Here is a 20,507-nt window from a genome sequence, read left to right as displayed (position 1 = left end):
CGGCATTTTGTATACTTGTATATATGTGATGAGACCACACCTCCAAAACCGATTATCCATGCTCCATTTGCACGTAACTCGTTCATTATCATGCCTCTTCCTTGGTGGAGTACGCGCTCGTGATGATGTTTGACAAATAAGGCTGAAATATGTGATTTCTTTGGTAGTATTGTGGGATGTTTCACTTTATGGTGCAAGGCTGAGTGGGAACGGCGTCCTCCCACCCTGAGAACGTTGTTGTTATCCAAGAAGGCATTCAACTGGTGTAACTTGTTGCGCTTGCCCAGAGTGTCTTTCTTTAGAAGCTTGATTTTTTGGATTTCATTAGAAAATGCTTCCTCTTGTACCAACTTAATGATGAAAATTTCTGCTTCTCTTCTTTCTTCAAGGATAGTTGTTTTGTTCCTTCTCTGGTGAAGTCCACTAAATTCCTTAATGAACCTCTTGAGCCTAGCAATAGCTCTCACTGCTCGGGACCATTCAGAAAATTTAGTGAGGTGGTTCACAATTGAACTCGGTTCTCTTGTTTCAACCAGACAAACACAGTCTTTGCGAAGTTCAGGGTCGTTCATTTTTATTTCTCCCACCATCTTCTCTTTTGGAATGATTTGTTTTCAAAGGAATTCTGGTCCTCTCAACCACTTGGACTCTTTTAGCTGTGCTGCATTAAATCCTCTTGAGGCAGAGTCTGCTGGGTTGCTTTCAGAGTTAACATGCCACCATTGTTCAGGATTTGTGCTGGATCTAATTCTCTGGATGCGATTTGCTACGAATGTATGAAACCGCTTAGCTTTGTTATTCACATAGCCCAGAACCACTTTTGAATCAGTTCCGTAATACTCTTGTAGGTTTTCTATCTCAAGCTCTGATTTGATGACATCTCCGTTGCGGACCGAAAACACAGCTGATGTTAATTGGAGTCTAGGGATAGTCATTAATCTGGTAGGGGCAACTCTTGCCTTCCCCATGACAAGTGAACAATTAATCTGTCCTGCGTTGCTTGTTGCGCGAAGGTATGAACATGCACCATATCCATTGCAGCTTGCATCCGAGAGTTGTGGAGCTCGTATTGTAAGACTTCTCCAAAGTTTGATTGTAAGTGACTTCTTGGAATCTTAAACTCTGCCAAATGTGGCAAGTCTCTAAGCCATGACTCCCACTTTGGCTGAATGTGCTTGGGCAGTTCTTCATCTCAGCTTACCTTCTCTTTGCATAGCTCCTGCAGAATCTGTTTTCCGATTAGTACAAAGGGGGCCGCAAATCCTAAAGGATCATAGACAGAGGCGACAGTCAAAAGAACTCCTCTTCTAGTCATTGGCTTCTCCTTCACTGTGACTCTAAACTGGAACTAATCTGCTTCGACGCACCACTGAACTCCAAGTGCTCGCTCGATATGAAACTCTCCCAGGGCCATGTGAAAATCCTTTGTTTGTGCTTGTTTCTTCAGGTGATATTACAGCAACAACATCTTTGTTATTAAATACAAACTTATGCAATCGAAGATTTCCTGTCTTGCACAAAGATACTGACTCTTTAACAAGATGTATGGCTTCAGCAGGTGATTCTACACTTATTAAGCCATCATCGACGTAGAAGCTTCTCTGGATGAACTTTATTGACTCTTTGCTGAATTTTCCACAACCTTGTGATGCCAAATACTTTAGACCAAAGTTAGAACAGCCGGTTGAGGATGCTGCTCCAAACAGGTGTACGCTCATTCTGTACACTAAGGGCTTGGAGTTCAGGTCACCATTGTCCCACCAGAGGAAGCGAAGGTAGTCTTGGTGTTCTTTCAGGACATGAAATTGATGAACCATCCGTTCGATGTCACACATAATGGCGATTGGGCCCTTCCTAAATCGACACAGCACACCAACTAATGTGTTGGTTAAGTCTGGTCCTGTCAAGAGTTGTCATTTAAAGAAGTTCTTGGAAACGAGCTGAACAATCGAAAACCACGCGAATTTTCCTGGTTTGTGGGGACGGCACACGTCGTGGTGTGGAATATACCATGCTGGTTTGTTGTCAAGTTCAGTCTCTGGCACCTTCTCTGCATCTCCTCTGGTTATTATGTCATTCATGAAATGTACATAATCCATATAGTATTGTTCATCCCTTTTGAGTCTTTTTTCCAATGAATTGAGTCTGTACACTGCACTTTGTTTATTGTCTGGGAGACAAGGCTTTTCAGTTTTGAAAGGAAGTGGGATTTCGTAATAGCCATTTTCTTTTTGGCGTATACCTTGTGTCACTTTAGATAAGAACAGGATATCTTCTTGAGAAACTGTCTTATCGTCTGTCATGTGATTGGTGAAATCAAGTTCAAGAGCTTTAATAACATCTGCGGGGCTTATCGCTTTAACTTGAGTTTTGCACATAAAGTGTATCATTGTCTTTAGCTCAGCTGAAGGTTGTACTATTGGCATTACTTGCCGAACTATGACTCGATGACTGGTTCCAATAGCATCAGCGTGGTGACCTTTTGGATTTGAACATCTGACGATGCTCTAGCCGAGATCTGTTCTTTGTGCATATGGATCATTTTCTTCACCAGCTTAGATTTCCTTTGGGAGTAGGGCTTGTTGACAGTCTTAGCCAATGAAAAGTCCAACCTTGCATTCCAATGGTGGTGGCATCTTATCTGCCAACTTCTCCAAATGAGGCCATTTTAGAGCAGTTTGAGATGTTGGGATGTGTGACTTGTCAGCTGGTATGAACTCTCACGTGTAGAGTGATCGCAACAAAATTCTTTTCTTCAAGTTATATCCTCTCACTTGTAGATTTGAAAGTTTTTGACAAGGTATTATTGTCGACTTATTTGACATTGTTGACAGTCTCAAACTAACATTCTCTTTATTTGTGTCCAAATCTTTAACCACTTCTTCTAAGATAAAGGTTGTGTCGCTCTAACAGGAAAAATCCTTCGATGGTCTTCTTCGCGGCTCCATCGACATATTTTCGGAGGTAATACAGTTTTTCTTTCTGTGGAATAGCCTTTCTGTCTATTAATGTTTCAAAGGAGAGTTGCCAGTCTTTGAATGTCAAAGGATCTCCACTGAATACAGCTGGTTCTGGTGTTGGGAGTCGATTGGCAGTTATAGCTTCTGCTAGCATGCTGACAAAATCTGAATTGTTTTGTATGGATGGTGAAGTTGGCAGGGCTTCATTTGTAGCTGTTTGACTTTGAGCGATAAATGGGGGACTTGAAGGATTAAGAGTTTGCATAGTGGAATTAGGAATTTGAAGTTGTACCAAAGGTTTGATATCATGTACTGGGTTAGCTGATCCTGAATTTTCTTCCACTTGATCATAAACTTTCACTCGAGCTCTTGGAGCATTTAGTTTTTTAACCTCTTCAAGATCTTCAAGCTTTCTACGTTTGTCTTGTATCGCTTGTTGTCTGGTTAAGTTCTCAAATTCAAACTGTACAAGTCTTTGTTTTTCTTCAGCCTCTAGTCTTTGAATTTCAGCTGCCTCCTTATCTTGTTCTTCCAACACTGCCAAAACTTCTTGGGATGCAGCAGCTTCAGCTGCAGCCTCATTCCTTTTGATTGATTGGATGCTGGAGTGGTTTTTAGCCACATTGTGAGCGATGAGATGGTTGCATGGAAAGAGAACCTGTTGAGTTTAGAATTGATCCTAGATCAGGCCAAGCTTCTTCCTGTTCATCTGATATGTGGCCTTTAACTTGGCTCTTTGCTCTTTTGACAATGAATGCTGAAAGTGACATGCACAAATCCGCTCTGCGTCGCATATCTGGATCTGGAGTTTATATTTGACGCAACTCTTCATAAATGTTCTGTACATCAGAGCAGCGGTTTTCCATGTTCTCAATCAGATCTTTTAATTCATCCTCAGAGGCTTCATCTCTTAATATTTCTTTTCCTATTCTTGCATGGTACCTCCATTTCTCATAGACAATTTTGTACCGACGTTGTAGATTCTTTAGCTTTTCTTCATGGAGTTCCTTTCCCTTTTCTGTTCCTTTCACTTTTTCTAAGTCCTTTCACATCCTCAGTTTCTTCTGATTGGATATGTGATTTGTTCATTTTAGTCTAGGTTTCTGCAGCTGTATCTGATATTTGAGACATCTTGACTGATTGTGATGTATAACTGTAACTGAGTCCACTTATCTAAACCTCACACTGGCTTTAAAATGTTAAAGAAAATAAATGTGAAATGACTTTACTCAATCTAACAAATACGCTTCAATTCGTATTTTTCCTCCTTTTTTTAATTTAAATTTTATTTATTTAAATTATCTTTTAAATTATTATTATTTTGTATTTTATTGATCTTTTATCGAATAACATGATTGACCGATTAAACCTAATTAATTTCAAATAAACAACACTGTTACTGAACTGAAGAATATGTTCTGGTTATAAAATTGTACCTTTTCTTTGAATTTGAATTGAAGTTTCTTTCCCACAGGACTGAGTTGTAACTTAAAAACTTAAATCCACTTCAAACTTATGACAGCTATTATCAGCACATTCACCTTCTTCCCCAAACATGTAGCTGAACACAGAGAGCAAGATTGATAGACAATGTCCTTAGTTGCAACCTTACAATTTTAAACCACCTTTTACACCACTTAGCTGGTAGTACTTCTTTGGTCTTGGCTTGAAATTTGCGCTTTAACACAGTCTAATCACAGCTGCCTTAAGTCTCTATGTCGGCCAATGACGTGGGCTTATCTGATATGCTGAGACGCTGCAGTGTAGATAGTTTCCCGCGGCGCACCGTCGTCTTTTCCACCCGCGATGAGCAGTCGAGTTTTCACTGTAACTCCTTCCATGACATCACAGACACAGGTGGTTTTATTCTCCTCCTCTCCGTCTTAACACGCCGTGAAAACTCGTTGGCTGCTTGTCATGAAAAGAGAAAGTTAAAGATGCTCCACACAGTGTGAACTTAAAGATGACCCAGTAGTGTAAGCTTGTAGATGCTCCATACACACACAACTTGCTCCAACAGTACACGTTTCTTACACGAGGTTAAAGCCGATCAAACTTATCTGCGCTCGGTCTCCGCTCTGACTGTGCATCGGTTAATTGCGTCGTCCTGATACCTGACGCTAAACAAAGGTTCCGCCCCAGAAATACAGGTAAATAATCAAAACAATTAAACAACTTAAGTTATACATTTCTTTTCAACATAAAACATTATGTAAACCCTTTTACTTCACTCATAAATCATGAACTATTTACCTTTTAATATAATATATAAAGCATAAACATTTAACACAGCACTTACACCCATCCCTCACAAACTTCACCATCTCAATTTCTCCTACTTTACTGTTTAACTGTTTGGTTTACACCAAAGGACTCGTACCAAACACCTGCGCACCCAGCATTACTTTGACTCGAGTTTGTTTCCTTTTCCTTCGTACTATCCTCTCTCTGTCCTTGCCACTACTTTCCTCTAAGTCCTGTTTAGCCCCGACATTTCTTCCTCAGTTTCTCTTTAAAGCTTTTCCTACTTGAGTTCAGTTTGAGTCTGTGTTTGCTTCCTCCTCCTCTGACTCTGGCTCTGACATGGAAACTACCAGAGAGGTCATGTATCTCGCCATTACCAATACCCACTGCGCCGACCGACCACTTTCCCTGGCCTCTTTCCAACACCATCGATCCTCTAGTCATAGTCTTTTGACTAAAATGCTTAGCTTTAGTCCAAATTTAGTCATCAGCACTATTTCAGCTATAGTCTATAGCAGTGTTCGCTAACTTTTCACACTCCTGTACCCCTTCAGACATTTAACCTGAAGCCATGTACCCCCTACTCCTGCAAACTTAAAAAAAACATAAAAATGTGATGTCATATACAGTGTAGCCCTAGAGTGCAATTTATCCCTGAGGGAACGTGAGCTGGGTTAGACCGTCATGAGACAGGTTAGTTTTACCCTACTGATGATGTATTGTTGCAATAATAATAAAGAGTAATAATCTGTAAGCAGACAAGAAAAAATCTTGTTCAGAATTATCACTTGTTTGCTTTATTAATTAATAAGCCTACTGGTATTTTCAGTGATATAACAATCTCTCTTTCTTTTTTTGAAATTAATTTACCAAAAATTTGTTAATTGGACATATTGCAGTAATGCAACACATTCTTCACCCCATGACAATTTACGTACCCCACTTTGGGAACCTAGGGTCTATAGTTTAGGTCAACTAAATGACATTAGAATCATCAACAAAAAAAGGCAAAATGTAGGGTAAAAAGGAAACAAGTGGTATTTATTGGCTAAAAGTTTGCTTATATAGATGAAAATTTGCCAAGAAAAGACAAAAATTGGACGATTTGGACAATTAATGTTTGTAAATACGCACAGTTTTGTTTTTATTAGTCGACGAAAATACAAATGTATTTTCATATTGTTTTTGTTACGTTATGTTTTGTTTTTTAATAGTCATTAGTAGTTATTGTCATTGCGCTGATGTTGACCAATCTGATGCTTTCACATTATACAACTGTCTCTGAACTCATTGGTTTGAATCCCAAACAATCCTGAGGCAAGACACTCGTCACGGCTGTGGCTACAGATGTAGCTTACTTCCATTTGGGTGACTGTGGCGTCACTATTAATTAGAGCTGGGAAGATTTTATCCTGATACTTGGGTGCCAATTCCATTTATATTGCAATTCTGATTCTTTATTTATTTTTTTCAATCATTGAGATTCGATAGCAACGATTATTGCAATTTTTATTTCCTTTATTGTCACACACTTCATAAACTTCACACGCAACGTCAACCTATGACATGTGCAGACGTGGTATGAAATTATAATTAAAAAATTAGAAAAGCAGTAAAGTTTATTTGTATCAGCAGCATGAAGCTTCTCAATAACAAATTAAAAAAAAATGTGGCAAAGCTTCCAGATTCTCATCTAAGACAAAGATCCAGTGCATGTATAATGTATGAGAGATGTTCTCACCCAGCCACAGCAGGAGAGAAACACAACATGAACATTTGCATTAAAGCACTGGTTTTCTCATACAGTGTAATGATGCTACAGCGAAAAACAACAACTCTAAACCAGGTCACTGTCTGTACACCGAGTACTTGTACCGTCTACATGAACTCATCGACCTCAAATTTATGTCCCAGGATGTAAACACATAATCCTCTTTGTGACAACGATCTGAAACCAAGTCTCTCGCCCTCCCCTCTCTCTCAAGCTCAACAGTTTCATAAAAAATGTGCGTGCGTTTCTTTTTCTACGACTTAAAGACGATTATCTTTTCATTTGCACAAAAAAGAAGAAGAAAAAAGCATCTATACTGTACCTATCAGGGTTGGGGTCAATTATAATTGTAATCGTGTATATGACAATTAATTACAATAATGATGTAATTAGAATTTTAATAAAAAATATTTTACAACTTGCATTTGTAATCATAATTTAATTGTAATTGACTTCAGATAATTGACTCTGTAATTGTATTTGGCATGGACATTCTATAAAAACTATAAATTACAATTTAATTAAATGTAAACCCATGGAACCATGTTACAGACCTATTGCTTACACATATGTAGTTAACAATTATTAAGAATATGTTTCAGATCAAGTAAATATAGGGCTATACTGACAGAAAAAAAGGCTCAGACACCCACACCAAATATATTAATACCAAAGTTTTTATTGATTAGGAAGCTTAACAGGGTAACCAAGAGATGAGAAAACTGACTCGTTATCATAAGCAGGGGCGTAGCACCACATTTGGGGCCCTGGGTACAAACGATGTTGTTGGGCCCCTACTGTAAGTTATGTACACTTTTTTTCCCCCCGGAAAACCATACTAGTATTTTTGCATAATTATACAAGCTTTCTTTTTTATTCACGTTAACCCAGAAGTTCTCAACGTTTCTCGGGTCGTGAGTGACCCCATTTTATTTGTATTACAAATGTCCAGCGACCCCGGAGACATTTTCTTCTTCTTCTAGAATTAGTTTTTGATCATGTTTATTAAAGTGTGTTACAAACACAGAGTAGCCAGGATTAGTGACAAAGTGACAAATGCACCACCTTAGATATTTTTATACTGCATTTTATTTGAACTAGATTCATATTTGAAAAAGTTATAGGATACAGTTATTTGATATTTCTTGTCTGTAATGTGTATTTGAAAAATAATAATAATTGAAAAAGAAATTAAAAATACAATTTTAATCCTTTTTTATCTACTTTTTTTCTCCTTTTTTTTCCTTTTTTTTTTTTTTTTTTTAACAATTACTAGACATTATAGGCGACCCCATTTTAATTCCAAGCTACGCCTCATCCTGACTCTAAGGTAGAAAAAAACTGCAGTAACCTAATGACTCCATATCCATTGCTTGTATCTTATAAATCTGTACTACTATATTTTAGTGGTTTATTGAATATTGTGTTTGTGACATATTTTTGCTACAATTTAGGGATGGCTGGTAATTTTTTATTTTCTCTTTTTTGGGGGGGGGGTATAACTAACACACACACACACACACACATATATATATATATATATATATATATACCCCTCCCATTTCTGCAAATATTTAATTATATTTTTCATGGGACAACACTGAAGAAATGACACTTAGATGCAATGTAAAGTAGTTAGTGTACAGCTTGTATAACAGTGTAAATTTACTGTTATAAATATTAGGTCTGGAGACATGCTTGGCAACTCCACTGAATTTCTTCAATGTTGTCCCATGAAAAGATATCATTAAATATTTGCATAAATGGGAGGGGTGTACTCATTTTTGTGAGATACTGTCTATATACTGTATACATATTATTAATATCATTATAAATCTGTGCATTTTTCTTTTGGGGGCCCAAAAGAAAAAAAACAAAAGTTGATTTCTCAATTATTTGCAAATCGAATATTACGACGGTTGGTGGTACCGAATCATTGGCACATACCAATATATAAATGGGGACCATTACCCCGTACGTGTCACGGGGGCCAGGGGGACCCCGGGGGACTCATTTTTCAAATGACTACTCCTCCGTTAGTTCTTGTTAGATCGGAATACAGTTTGGTATGAATACTCCATGAATGAATATGATGAGACGCTCAAAGCCCCTTTTTTAAATGGGACTCGGGGGCCCACCCCCCATTTCCGGTAATTTCCGAATTTATGGGAACATAGTTGTGTGTTCATAGTCGGTTTCAAAGGTAATTCAATGTAGATTACAATTATGCCTTGCACAATGCAATTAGGGGCCCGTGGGCCCACCCCCTTTTTTAGGCAATTTACATTAAAGTTGTTTTCTCTATTATTTGTGGGTCAAATATTACGACAGTTGGTGGTACCGAATCATTGACACATACCAATATATGAATGGGGGGGTGGGGGTGATATATCGTTTCAAAGGCAATTCAAAGTAGATTACAATTTTACGTTGCACAATTTAATTTGTTTTACTTTGAGGAACCGAATCATTTCACTGAATTCTTTGGAACGCGGCACGTGCTATTCGGTGCATAGACGTTCCGTGGGCCTGGCCGTAGTTCATCAGAACTTGTTAAGATAAGTCTCCACTTTTACAACCTTTACATCTTAAGGAATGTCTGTGCCTGCACTGATGTCAGTCTACTTTTAATTGTCTATATAGCTGCCGGTGCTAGTTGATTCCCTTTATATTCTAAAACACCTTTTTTTAGTCCCATGTTTCCCCTTTGATATTTTGTCAAATCATGTGGTGTGTACCCCCTCATTATATCACAAGTACATCCTTTCCAGCTCCATCTGTTTCTCTGCTGAGCTAACCGGAACACGTTATGTTCAATTGAATCTAATGAATTCCACATTGCTATACACAATTATTGCCATTAAAAAACTGCCTGCTTTGACTGTTTTTAAAAGCAAACACAGTGTAGAAAAACACAAGACATGGACAAAAACAGATCTATGACAAAATCTCAACCCTTTATTAGAAAAGTGGACAAAATCCCACTCATTTTGTTTTCGCTTAATCAAATATCTACCTCTCATCATAACCGACTGTAATACATAGTTTGTTGTAAAATACGTGTCATTATTTTACGCTGCGATTCTGTCCATTTCGCTAATGAGGGATTGGGACAAAGTCTGTTTTTATCCAGTCACCAGGTGTAACACGACATTATTCATTATGGTTTTTTTCCTGTTTTGTTGGTTCTTAGTCCTGTTTGTTTTTCCAAAGTTGTCTTCCTAGTCATTCTTTTTCTCAGCATATAATTGTTCTAGAGCATATTATACTAGATAAGTCTCATCACTGTAGTGACTATATCTTTTAGAAGATGCGAGAAGAGCCCAGGGTCATTTTGTACTAATTTAGTTTAACTTAACAGCCATCAGTCATGTCACATCAAATGATTTAATCACAATGAACAAAGTTCCATCACCACTTGATGCAACAAACATTATGAAGACACATGATTTCATTTTGGTCACAATGACCCAAGGTCACAGGAGGAATTAAAATAGTTATTAAAAGCTATACTAAATGATCTTTGCAAAATGCTTTTGCATTCCTGTCTTTAATGCCATCTGTTCCCAGCAACTCTTTGTACTGTTTGTTCACTCTCTTCAGTCTTTTACCATCCTGTCAACACTGAGAAGAGACTTTCTCACTCAACAAATGATCTGCGGTGTTATTTATTTGTTTTATTTATTCAGTTCATTTCCGACATGGTTGCAATCACAGAAATTCATTTTGACATTCATAGCAGAATCACATCAATGTTTTTTTTTTTGTTTTTTTTGTCCTTTTGCATGCCGGAAAGGGCGACGGAAAAAAGCGTTATGCTTATCCAGATCCGTCCCTTGATTTGAACACAGATAATTTTACATCAAACCTCGTTTCTTCCCTAGTCAAATATTCTCATCTTCTGCATAATTTCATCATTAACGTTTTTTTCTTTTTTGTTCACGCACTGACAATATTCACCATCGCACCTTCAACTCTCTTTTGAAATTGTAGTTTTCATGCTTTGAAGGTGGTACCCAATTCAGAAATGTGAATAAATAAGTGCAAAATCATTCTGTTAATGCTTCCTTCTTTAAATAAGAGATGGATTCAACTTTATCATCATTTTCAAGATTTATTTTTGAACCATTACTCAGAACAGAATCAATGCTGCAATAAATCAACTGAAGAGATTTTTTTTATTTTTTATTTTTAAAAAGTTCTTTGAGTGCAAAGAACATATTTTTAAAACAAAAAGTTTTTCATTCTCTTTTTAATACTTTATTGCATTAACAGACAAGATGTCATTTTCACAGACAGCTGTCATCAAAAGTACACTGCATTTTATTTTGATAAAACAAAACGGACCAAAACAGAGCAGAACAAACAATAATTAACAATAATAAAAACAAACATAAAAGGAAATTGAGGATAAATAAAAAAGTGTCTTTTTGTCACACATCTTTTGTTGAATCTATATAAGTGTGTAGCCTACTTAGTCTACTTTCAGAGTAAATTGTATTCATTTTTTCCAAGTTATCTCTAATTTTTAATATTATAATTTCCATCATCTAAAATTTGCTCTATCGTTCTCAACCAAAGATTTATTTTGGGTGAGATTTGTTGTTTACATGTCACCTGCTTTCACGGCTGCAATACATAAAACAATAACAACTGGAATATTTCCGCCTTGTTTATTATTAATAATATATGTATTCCCAGTTTAGGAACCACTCCCATTTTATGATTGCGCTAAATATCGATGTATTATCATTTTTATGTGTGCTTTTTACCATTTTTTGGTTGACACTAGGCCACTTGTTGTTCAATCTTTTCTTCAGAATCAGAATCAGAATTCCTTCATGTATCCCAGGGGGGAATTACTTTTGTTACAGCCGCTCAAGAAAATGTCACAAATGCAAAGAATAACAAAGACGAAGGAACGAATAAACGTTAAAAATTGTATAATTAAGTAAAAGACTGTTAGAAATAAGGATTAGATACACACACATTACAGTAGTAAAAAAATAAAGTAAGATAGATAATACTAATAATACTAATACAAATATACAAATTTGTATACAAATATGATACAGATATCTATATATTATTAACAACTATGCATGTTTTTTTTTAATTTTTTTTTTACCAAAAATAAATTAAAAACATTAATTGTAAATAAAAAAACAAAACAAAACAAAAAACACAAACAGGTCTGAAAATGGATGGTATTGGATGGAGTTATTATAATGCATCATTTTGACCATTACCAGCACTTCCTAAGAAAGGATGAGAAAGCCTGAGTGAGTGGGAAAGGCAAAGTTAAGGGGTTTGGGAGGACAGTTATTGATTAGATCAAATAAAAGGAGTGGCTGGTTTGTCTAATTTTTTGTTTGTTTAGTGTTTCATCTCAGTCTGTGTTAATTTCTGTGAAACTGATACTAAATTGCAGTAAATAAACTTAAAAATGCAGCACTTGACAGTGTTGAGGCTGTTTTTTCGCTGAGATACGGTAGATGTTCGGAATGCATTGTGTGAATTCCTTATAGATTGTGCTAGAATCACGTTAATATTGATATTGTGAACTTGTATTGTGTATCATATCGCACTCTGCAATTCCCACCCCTACTCAACATTGTGATTAATTACAGAAAAGAGAATGCTTAAAGAAAACAAAACAAAACAAAAAAACTACGGAAATAATTATTTTTTAGAGGAATTAAATGAATTGGATGTCATAGATACGGCAGATGCTGCTCCCACTGGACCAACAGGCTGGCTCTTTGATTCAAGTTGTATTGAGGATTTGGTTAGTTGTGGTGTATTTTCAAAGGACCTTTTAGTCGAATAGTCACACTGTGATTTTGCTGAACATTTTGACTGAAAAAGAATTACATTAATCACTCATTTCCTCTGACAGACTTCTAATAGATCACCACACTTGTGACTATTCACCTGCAATACGTTCATTTACCTTTCACCCTTTGTAGGTTTTGATCCTGGGATCAGAAGGTTGAACAATCTTTAGGTATTTTTTCTTCTTCATGAGGTGCTGAATTAATTCCAATTATGGCGTAATTATATATGCAATTTAAAAAATCGGTAACACTTTAGTTTAGGGAACACCTATTAACCAATAATAGCATGGAAATTAGTAACATATTCACTCTTAATTAGTCATTATTAAGTATTTATTGATGCCTTATTCTGCATGGTCTTATTATACAACCGCTAAGCCATTAACTCAGAGTTTTCCCTCAATAACCTCAGAATTATTACATATTAGTAGTAAGTAAGGAAGTTGTTATATAATGAATTATGATCTCAATATGTCAAGGTTAGGGTTAACCCTAATCCTAACCCCTAATCCTAACCCTAACCCCTAATCCTAACCCCTAATCCTAACCCTAACCCTAACCCTAACCCCTAACCCTAACCCTAACCCTAACCATAATCCTAACCCTAACCCTAACCCTAACCCTAACCATAATCCTAACCCTAACCCTAACCCTAACCCCTAACCCTAACCCTAACCCTAACCATAATCCTAACCCTAACCCTAACCCTAACCCTAACCATAATCCTAACCCTAACCCTAACCCTAACCGTAATCCTAACCCTAACCCTAACCCTAACCCTAACCATAATCCTAACCCCTAACCCTATTCCTAATCCTAACTCTAACCCAAACCCTAACCCTGTTTGGACTGAGAGATTGCCATTAAGTGTATAACAAGGCATTAATAAGAATTAGGCATTAATAAGTACTTAATGATAAGTAATTAAGAATCAATATGTTACTAATGCTAATAAGTAATTAATTAATGGTTAATAGGTGTTCCCTAAACTAAAGTGTGACCAAAAAATCTGTTGCTGTTGTAACTGTAATTAAATTGTAATTGAGTTCAGATAATTGACTTTGTAATTGTAATTCCCATGAAAATTCTCTAAATATTGTCAATTATAATTTAACGCAAAACTGGGGAACCATGTTAAGCTCTACAGTATGGACAGTTCTACACATATGTAGTTAGGTTATCAAACTTTCCCATACTTTACCATTTAGCTAGGGGCTGACTCAGCGTAGAAGGTGGGTCCCCAAACTGGGGACCCCCTTGCACGACATGAACCCATCCTTCTTTTCAGCCTGAGTCAGCAAACTGAAAAGGAATCTCTCTATGAATCTGAATATTGGCTGCATCGTAAACAAAATGCGACGTATGTGCAAAATCTGAGCTTGCGCATTGTTCAAATAACTAAAATAATAATTCATAATCACTGGTCATTTTGACAGCAAATTTGGATTTAGTTTTAGTCGTAGTGTTTTGACAAAAATGCAACTTAGTGTTACAGATATTATAATAATGCATAGGATTTTATACAGCGCTTTGTCATAGACACTCAAAATGCTTTACATTGTTGTGCATTATTCTTTCACTCCACACACAGTGGTGGCAAGCTACTATTGTAGCCACAGCTGCCCTGAGGCAGACTGACAGAGGTGAGGCTGTCATAGAGTGCCATCAATCCCTCCGACCACCACCAACACTCACACACTACATTCATACGAGGCAATGTGGGTAAGGTGCCTTGCCCGAGGACACAACGACAATGGCTTGGATAGAGCGGGATTCAAACCCACAACCCTATAGTTATAGGATGACTTACTCTACCACTGACAACAAAAGTAGTTTTAATTTGATATCTTCCAAAAATAGTTTTAGTTATGATTGGACTTAATTATTATAGTTCAGTTTTATCACTTAACAAAAATATCAACATTTAGATTTAGTTTTTGTTCACATGTATATTTTTATTTAGTTATTGTCTCTTCATTTTTTTTTTCCTATGAAGGTAGTTGCAAAGTTGCAAAATGGGAGAAATTGCTAAATAAAAATAATACAAATAATATAATATAATATAATATAACAATGTAAAAAATGTAAAGTTTTTTTTTTCAGTTTCAGTTTATTTGCTTGTTTCAGTCTAACAAAAAAAAAAATATTCAAACATAAATTACAATTTGAAAAATGACAAGACCGAAACAGGTAGAAGCCAAAATGCTTATATGCCCAACATAAATCATAACATTCAAGTTACCTTTTCCAATAATACATACAAAACAAATGCAAGCATTCAACATTGTTCCACAAACTAACCCATAGAACAGACAGACATCTTTGTTTAACTTCTAATCTTGCTTTTGGTAAAATAAACATAATCAAACATGATATTAATTTCACGTTACAAAAGAAGATTAGGACCAATTTTGATGGAGAAAATATTTTTAATAAAGTCTAGTCTATTACTATGGTCTACTGCCGACGGACTTATACTGTATATAAGTCCCTCCTTCGTCCTATAGACCCCTATATAAATGGAAATGATCGCTGAGTGCGCCCAGCCAATAGGCTTTGACTTCCTGTTTTTGAGTCTGTCAATCAAAGTGAATGCGGAACTGTGCACTGAAACAAGGCCGCGCGTCACAACAGCAAACAGGTAAATATGATTTTGGCTCTTAACTGACCCATAGACCTATATCAATGCGACCCGATCCAACCTTGTTCTGTGCGTGCAGAAAAGTAGAGGCGGGGCTTCTGGTAGATTGGAAGAAGAAGTGGGAGGAAGTGAGGCTGTTGAGGGCGGGACATTGAGATGTTTCTCAGCAGCTTTAAGTCAAAATTTCGACTTTATAGAGAATATTTTTCCCCATCAAAGTAGCCCTAATACGCCGTCGTATCACGTCACAAATGATTGGAAAACATGTGAACATGTCACGCATGTGTGAATCTTTTCTTTGGTGGATTTTTTACACAAGTAAAAATGTTTATATACAAGTTCCCATTTTTTTCTCTTCAAGTTCTCACAGCGCATTCTACAAGCTCTCCTATTTTGCAACTTCTACCTTCATATTTTCCCTACTCGGACACCGACCTGCATACATGTGTTATTAACTCCCTGAAAAATCCACACATAGAGTGCTCTACTGTATTGGTCGCATTCTCAACTTTAAAAGAAAAAATAGTGACCTATACCAGTGTTTCCCAACCTTTTCTGTCTCGTGTACCCCCCGATCTCTCTCTTCAGATTAGGAGAACGCCTTCGTCACTCCAATTTAGTAAAATGTCTTGTATTATGAATGAATGAATGTTGTTTTTCTTTAAGTCTTTACACTGGCTCCCAGTCAGCCTCAGAATAGACTTTAAAGTTCTGCTGCTTGTGTATAAATCTGTGAATGGGTTTGATCCAGAATACATCAGTGAGATGTTAGTCAGGTATGAACCCAGCAGGTCTCTCAGATCTATGGACACAGGTCAGATAGTGGAGCCCAGAGCTCACAGTAAACATGGTGATGCTGCTTTTAGTTGTTATGCTGCAAAGAAGTGGAACAAACTGCCAGCAGAGCTGAAGTCAGCGTCACATATGAACATTTTTAAATCAAAGTTAAAGGCCCTTTTTTAAACAGTTGAATGTTTTATCATGTAAAGCATATTGAGTTGCCTTGTGTATGAAATGCGTTATTCAAATACATTTGCCTTTCCTTTTGTTTTGTAAATTGTCAGTTGTTGTTTGCTTGCTTTGTTGTGTGATGTGTTATATGTAATTGTATACTAGCGGTGTCCTGATCCGATATCAATATTGGATATCAGCCAATTCCTTTTTAATTAATTTTATTCAATTGTAGAATACTGTAGATATCATGTTGAAGGTTAAAATTCATGTAACCAATTGGTTAATAATAAATGGGTCAGTTTTTCTCATACCTACTGTTGCTGACTATCACTTGATCAAGCATTTTCTAACATTACACACTACAAAATAAGTAATTATTATTTCTTTAATAAAGAAAAAAAAAACAAGAAAAGGATGTATGATTTATGTTGATATCAGATCAATATTGGTATCGGCTGATACGCAAGGCAGCAATATTGGTATCATATCAGAAATGAAAAAGTTGTATATCCCTATTGTATACTGCACTAATAAGACAATTGTAGTGGGTGTGGACTCCGGAAAGAGTAGCAATGGTTCTATAGCCAAAGCTAATGGAAATCAAAATAAACAGAAATACAGATATTGATGTTGAATTGTTTCTTCTTCTAGAACTGCAGCACCTGCAGCCAAGCAAACTTGAAGCACTTGTTGCACTTATAAGGGCTTTTCCTCCAGCCTAAATTCTTGCTTGTGTTGTACATCGCTTTGGATAAAAGTGGCTGCTAAATGAATTTGTAGAATTGTAGATTATGAGGCCATTGAAAAGAAAGGAAAAAAAATCCAGATACTGTTTGACAGGGATCTCTAAACAGCTCCCAAGTGTTTCAGTCAGCCCAAATGGTGTGAAACAACTTGTATCCTGGGGAGTTAACAAACTGTTTTGGCATCTCAAATATTCTCCTTTTTACCTTTGAAGCACCCAAACCATTTCAGCTGCTATAAAAAGCTGGTGGGGAACACACAGCAGGATGTCTCCAACTGGAATCAGTATGAAGTCCTAAGTGGCTTTAGACTGAAGGAAAGTGTTTCTCAGTCAACCTCTCATCACACGTGTACGTCATCAAAGCCGTTTATTATGTTGTATTTGTACAAATACCTACTTTATTTGCAGATTATTTGTATATGTTTCAGCTGTTTAATTACTGACAATGATTATAAATAAGGCAACAAAGAAACAGTTCATAATCATCTAGAACAATAAACAAGTTATTATAGGCTGGTAAATGTTTGTTTTTACTCAACGACTGCAGACTTATTATAAAGAGTCTAAAGACTAAAGTTCTCGATGTCATTTTAAAATTGCAACATTTCATGAAAAAACTTACTGCGATTATGCAGAAATCATATAAATGTAACCCAGCTTTGAGAAGTTGTAAAGTAAGTAAATCCATTAGTTAATGAGCCAGTGAATGAATGAATAATTAAAAAAAATAACAGAAAGGTGGGCATCATTATTTTTTTGATTTTTTTGCAAAGAAGAAATGAAACAAGATGAATTGCTAAATTAAACTTGTAGGAAATACAATAAATGAAAGGAATGAAAGGAAGAAGCAAACCTGATGCAGGCAGGTCTCAGCCCGTGTTGCCAGGTTGGAAAGGTTCAAGTTAAACACGTTGGGTTGGAAAAAGTAGCATTGGTGGGTTGATACAGTTTTTACTGCTTTTCACAACATTTGACTCCTTTTTTTAATATATAAATATATAAAACAATATCTTTTTTATTATTATATTTTGAAATGGATCTGTTCAACTTGGCATCATCAATCAGTCATTTTCATCATATGTATCATATGTTTGTGTTGCCATTTCTCCTTTTTTAACATTTAAATTGAAATGAATAATTAATTAAATTAACTACAAAGTCCTGATGAAGACCAAGAGGTGAAAACACATTACACCAATTTTAAAATTGCTGCATTGGCTCCTTGTGTGTTTTACGATGGATTTTAAGGTTCTTTCACTTGTTTTTAAGTGTCTTAACGGTCTTGGGCCTACTTATCTCACATAACTGCTTTTATGATGTAAATATTATGTAAAAAAATCTATAGAATCCTTTCTTTACCGGGCAAATATCTGAAACTAGAATACGAAAAAACTATTTAAATGATATTTTTTTGTCAGTAGAAGACTTATACAAAAACTAAATCAGGATTACACTGATAACCATTACTCATGTTACCAAAGTTGGAAGGCTCCAGCCCCCTGCACAGCTCATCTGCACCGACTCCGACGCCACTCATAAAGTGTGCAGATTGATGACTGGGTGGTTTTTCGCTGAGAGGACCATAATACATCATCAAACAAATGTAATCATGTAAAAAAAACAAGTCACTTCTCTTTGCGCAAGGTTTAATGATTGACATTTATTTTTTTTATTCACAAAATACCACAATCTTTTTCTGCCCACATGCAGTCCATTTGTATTTTTAGGATTAAAAACACAGCATAACATGAGACTGTGACCAAATCAGATGACTTCCTATGTCTAACTTAAGTGTTCCCACTTCCTTCTGATAATTTAATCCAAACCAGTCAGGAGTGACACGCGGGGATGTGGTGAATTGCTTGGTTCCATCTGGTTCCTGTCCAATGCCAGGGGAAAATATAATTATTCAAATAACAAAACAAACAGGCCACCATTGCACTCTCCTGAATTTATTGATTTCTGTCTCAATCTCATATAGAAAGTAGGTGGAGGAAGCGGGACATGTAAAAATCAGCTATGGCTTGACAAGTATATAAATGAAAGCATTAAATCAGAGACATCAATAAAACCATAATGATCCCCAACATTTAATGCACTATTTCATTCCGTCTCAAAAAATTAGAAAAATTACTTCCAAATTAGAAAAAGGAAAGCACTAAAGACATTCAGCCATGTTTAAGACTTAACATGAAGCTGTGTTGTGTGAAGACTCAGACTTATACTGTGTAATTTCAGGGAAATCAAATTTCAGGATGTTATATTATTAATTGTAATGCTGTGACTGAGCCACCACATTTGGAAAACTTAAAGGAGTCATTTCATACTTTCAAATCCTTCCTTTTTACATATAAATCATACAGTTGTGGTCTATATAAAGTGGAACTGCAATGCTTGGGTCTGAATACCTCATTATTATAGCTCCACCCCTTTTCTACCCCTTTTCTGATGTGCTTCTAAGAGCAACTTGTTTTGGTGCTGTCTCTTTAAATGCAAATGCGACACTTCATACCCCGCCCCTCTTCAGGTGACACTCGGTTCAACTCCACCCTGTTCGGCCATATTTGTAGTTTGATAGAAGAGATGCGATTATTTAGCGACGCAGAAAATGTTTATTCACGCGTTATTTACAAAATGTCAACAACAGAAGACTTGTCCATCCAGTCTTACATGTTCGAGCCAGAGTCTGACCCGGCGGAGCGAGATGAAAATGAAGATGATGAACCTGCAGAACCCTAACAAGTGAGCTAACACAAGCATCGAGCTAACGCTAGCGCCAAGCTAACGTCACGAAATGCATTTTAATACAGTCTTTTCAAAAAATGAAATGACTAATGAAAACTTTAGACTTAAATTAAATCACGTAGGCCATATCATCAAGGATCTAAAACGAGCACACAGCGCTAACATATGAAGACGGTGCAACTGCTAATGCTAACAAAACAATGACAGGGACGTCTTATCATCACACTTTTTAGCGTTATTTACAGCTTACCGAAGTGCTCTGTTCGTCGTCTCCAAAGATAGAAGGAATTGAACCCTCAATCAGACAAAGTCTTTCTGTAAATCCTTCTTTATACTGGTGGAGGTTGATGAAGCAGTCATCCTTGAAGTGCTTCGCGCACACAAAAATGACCTTACCCACAGATGTGGGTACATTTTCGTGAAAAATAAAACTCAACCAGGCACTTTGAAAAGGTTCTGATGCTGGGAGACGGTGTAATGAAACGTGTGGGTTTCTACATCCAACAACCGAACATTTTGACTTATCCTCTCGTAACTTCGGCATCCTTGAGCTTGGACTACAAAATAAAAGCGAGAAATAAAAATGGCGGATTGCTCGAAGTGTTGGGCC

Source organism: Gouania willdenowi, chromosome 6, assembly GCF_900634775.1.
Source record: "Gouania willdenowi chromosome 6, fGouWil2.1, whole genome shotgun sequence".
Taxonomy (NCBI): domain Eukaryota; kingdom Metazoa; phylum Chordata; class Actinopteri; order Blenniiformes; family Gobiesocidae; genus Gouania; species Gouania willdenowi.
This window is presented reverse-complemented; position numbering follows the sequence as displayed.